Here is a 4,715-nt window from a genome sequence, read left to right on the forward strand (position 1 = left end):
TTTCAAAACAACTGGTTCTTTTAAGTAGATAATTATTCCCCTTCCAATCTTGTTTACACTATTCAAAACTTTAGTGAACTCTTTTTCTTTTTTTTTGCATAGATAGTACAAAGGTTAACTTCAGCCAGCCCTTCCTTAAATTATTACAAATTCCCAATTAGTGAATTCTAAATAGGGTTTCCCTGTAACAATATACTAGAGACTTGTATGATGTGTTCTTTATTGCTTTGAATAACATCTGACAAGTTTCCAAGTGCCAGGCCACCTGGATATTCTCTCTCCGTCAGGAACATGTGGTCACAGAGGTACTTGAGAGAAGGGCACAAACATGTGGGGGTGGGAAGGAGATAAAGGGAGAAAATGCTTTTTTTTTTTTTTGGTACCTATTATATATCAACAATATTAGATTATAGTCACTTTTCTGTTGTAAAAAGGAGTTGCACTTTTAATCTAAATTTAACAAAGGTACAGATGAAAATAGAAAACTGATTTTTTTTTCTTTAATGTCAACTGGAAGTTTTTGGAGAGGCCTAGAGAAGTTGAAAGATGCATTATGAAAAAAGATATACTTGTCCTTTTATGAATTACATTTCTCATTGCAAATATCCACTTAGTGCACCAAAGGAAATACATAATATGCTCTAAAAAAAACACAAGAAACTAAAAAACAAAAATGTTATAATCCTGGGCCATACTGTTTTCTTGTCCTTATCTTTTTTTTTTTTTTTTTTTTTTAAATCTTCTGAGCTTGGCTTCTTTCACAGGCAGTTCCTCAAGCTGCCTTATTACAGGGGTCTGTTGTCCATAATTGTCTTTGTTTATTAGGGCCCTCTCTCACCATGAAGTTTCATGTGTTCAAAATCTTGATTTAGCAGTGAGAACATCAGGCAGGGAGCCAGCTCTGCTACTAATTAGTGTAAATCGAAAGGGGGAAATGAGGAGATAAAAACCAGGCCCCGCTGGAAGGGTCTGCAGCCAGGGTTAGTAAGACTGACTGGCAGGTCAGAGTTGAGTAAGAGACAAAGGGGCTTGGAGAAATGCCACTTAGGGCCAGGGTCTTTTTGTCTCTCTTCTCTGATTGCACCCCTTCAGCTGCAGAAAGGGTCTGTGGCAGCCTCCTTTGATTGTTTTCCTTCCATTCAAGCAGACCCTCATTTTTGTTCCATCGTTCCACCTCCCTTCAAGACTTGGAATTAGGTCCTGATTGTTTAAGCCAACCATGGCAATGCGGGTCCGTCAATGAGTGGTTCACGCATGGGTTCATGATCTAATTCTGGAAACGGTAGTTTGCTGGTGGGGGCATTCTCAGAAAAGTCTTTTTGGTCTTTAAAAAAAGACTTGCCCAGGGAAGAAATGGTCCCTTTTTGTTTGGTGGAGGATTTCAAGTCTGCACCTGATGTCTGCAACCGTGACAGTTACACGTGTCCATAAAGGCATTACTCTGAATATGTCAGAGGGAGACTGTGGAAAAGACTAAATCCTGAGCTGCTGAATTAGCAAACTCTGGAACCATCCTACTATTTGACTTATTAGGCAAGAAAATTCTCTTTATTGTTTAAGCGTTTTAAGCTGGCTTTTCTGTTACTTGCAGCCAATACAGAGTCTTAGTCATCTTCTTATATCATCTATAATTTTTAAAACAGCTCCTTTAACTTGGGAAGCACTCCATAATACAGCAGATGTTAAATACTAAACAAAATGCATGTTTTGATGGGGTCGGTGGCTATTCATTTATAAAGGTCTATGTAAATGTTGTGGGCCTTTTTGGGGGGTGACTGCTTTATTACTCTTCTTTCTGGGAGCCTCTTCTACCCCAAGTCTCATGAATGCTGGTACAGTGTGATCCTGCCAGTTCCCACCCCACCTTCACCTGGTCCAGGCACTGATTTCAGTAAGACCTTCTTCTTTCTTTTGTTAATTCTCACCCGAAGGTATTTTTTTCCATTGATTTTTAGAGATATTGGAAGGAAGGGAAGGAGGGGGAGACAGAGAAACATGCCTGTGAGAGAGACACATTGATTGGTTGCCTCCCGCACGCGCCCCAATGGGGGGTGATGGGGGCCCTGTGGGTGGAACCTGCAATTCAGGTATGAACATGCCCTTGATGGGGAATCAAACTTGAGATACTTTTCCCTGATTCCAGTTACTTCCTGAGGCCCAATTGTTTACCTACTCATGGGCGTCATGGCATTTCACTAGCAGATTCTTATAATAAATTTCCCTTTGAGATTATGCTAGCTCAAGTGGGTTTCTATTACGAGAAACCAAAAGAATCCTTAAAACAGTGGTGTGTTGGTAAATGTTTAACAATTGCCTCTGATTGTTAAAAGCCCTTGTTTTGATGCACTTGCTGATTTATCAGTGATATAAATACTCCCACTATTGCTTATTTCAAGCTACCAAAGTGACATCACTGAACGTGGAGTTGGGAAGAGATGAGCACATTGGCTCTGGCAAACTGGTCTGAGCCAGCTCCAGCTCACACTGCCTAGAAATACAACATAAAGCATGCTTTTCAGAAAACTCACTTGATATAGAGGAGATTCAGGGCTATATACTGATGGCCGGTAAGCTGGGAATTCTGGCATTAAAATATTTTAATTAATTTCAAATGTGCAGAGTCTTGGGGCTCAGGGAGTAGAGAAAGTAGGATTAAGTTTTTAAATAATATTGAAAAATATTTTTTCAGTATAATAATGATTCAGGTATATTGGGATGAGGTGGGAGGTAGGGGCCTTGGATTGAGGAAAGAGGCTGGGAGTGCAACTGGGAAGGTGTTATGAAGGTGACCTGTGTGAGGGCAGGGTCCAGACCTTGACAAAAGGGAAATATTACCTTGTACCAGTCAGGAGGGGCATTCTGAGAGGTGAGAAGCCAAGGCTACCTGGTACCCCAGGTTACCATACCAACAAAGGGCTAAATTTGGTCATTTGGCCATATCCTGTAAAATCTCCTGATCTGCTTTGTTTTTGTCTAAAGTTCCTTTAAAGAGAGACCAGCCGCCTGGCCAGCATGGCTCAGTGGTTGAGCCTCAACCTATGAACCAGGAGGTCACGGTTTAATTCCTGGTCAGGGCATATGCCCGGGTTGCGGGCTTGATCCCCAGTGTGGGGTATGCAGGAGGCAGCCGATCAATGGTTCTCTCTCATCATTGATGTTTCTTTCTCTCTCTCCCTCTCCCTTCCTCTCTGAAATCAATTAAAAAAATATTTTTTTTTAAAAGAGAGAAAAGCCTTTTACTGCACAATTAAAGATAAGACGGCATTAAATGCATATGTAGGGTTGGAGTAATACTATTGTTGTGAATGAGGTCAAATAATCAGTAAGAGTAAGTCCTGCATCAGATTCCTCCCTCCTTTGATGAGGGGAAGTTGGGAGGGGTAGAGAAAGATAGTATTGAGACTTGAAGAAACCCATTCCAGTCTAGCCACCTTCCCACACTTGATTCCTCTGCCTGTAGGCCAGCCACCAAATCTTTAAATGTTGAACTCTTCAAGTGTTGAACCTCTCCTCAATTTTAAGACTAATCTCAACATATTCTGTCACCCCTCTAACATATTCTGTGGCTCTCCCAGGAAAGCTGGGTTCCCACAGTTAAGACCCCTGTTGTAGACCTGCTCATAGCTTACTCTAATGAAACCCAGTCTTTCAAATGTTTGATGTTCAAATGTAACTGGAATTTTTGGACACTATGCACTGATACTCCTAAATTCCCAGAACTTGAATTTTTGTACGTAAGCTCATGAATGAACTTTTCAAACAACTGCATTGTTTAGTTTTATTGGCATCAATATCTTCGTGCATCAGTGTTTGCATATCTAGTTGAATATTTAGTCTTTGACATTTATACATGGAAAATGAATGTGTTGGTGTTAGCGATAAGAAGAGTAGATTTTAATAAATTTAGTGCAGTTGAAACAAAGCTGGAAATCATTAGACAAGCTGGAAGGGGTGCATTTTAGTATCAATCATATATTTGGACTTAAGCCTGTTGACTCTGTTCATGTGTGGGGAAAAAAGATCAAAATTAAAAAACACATAAAATGTTGAGAAATATATTCCTGAAGAATATATCTGAAAGGTGATGTGAATGAATTCCTTATATAAATATTAATACCAGATGAAACAAGATTGAAAGAGAAAACAAGGAAACCATAAAAGTGCTAGAAAAAAGTGCCAGCAAACAGTTTTCTAATCTCAAAGCAGGGAAGAGTTTTCCAAGCAAAATACAAATAAATCCAGAAGACTTAAAGACTGATACTTTTGAACTGCTTAAAAATATTGAAACTGAGAAAGAGAGAGATGAGAAGGGGAGACAGAGAAAGAGAGAATCAGTAAATAAAGTAAAAAGACAAAGACAAACTAGGAAAAAATTTGGAACACGAAATTAGGGCAACCCTTAATATTCGTAACATATAAAGAGTTTTAAAATAAGATAGGACAGCAGTTCTCAACCTGTGGGTCACGACCCCTTTGGGGGTCGAACAACCCTTTCACAGGGGTCGCCTAAGACCATCACAAAACACATACAGTGGGGCCTTGACTTACGAGTGTCCCGACTAACGAGTTTTTCGAGATACCAGCCGTCTCTTGGCCGATTTTTTTGCTTTGAGTTGCGAGCTAAAATTCGGGTTACGAGCCAGCTTCAGATACCCCACCGCTAGTTGGCGCAGCGAACGTCACAGTGAACGCCACAACATCAGCCCAGCATCACG

Source organism: Myotis brandtii, unplaced genomic scaffold, assembly GCF_000412655.1.
Source record: "Myotis brandtii unplaced genomic scaffold, ASM41265v1 scaffold280, whole genome shotgun sequence".
Taxonomy (NCBI): domain Eukaryota; kingdom Metazoa; phylum Chordata; class Mammalia; order Chiroptera; family Vespertilionidae; genus Myotis; species Myotis brandtii.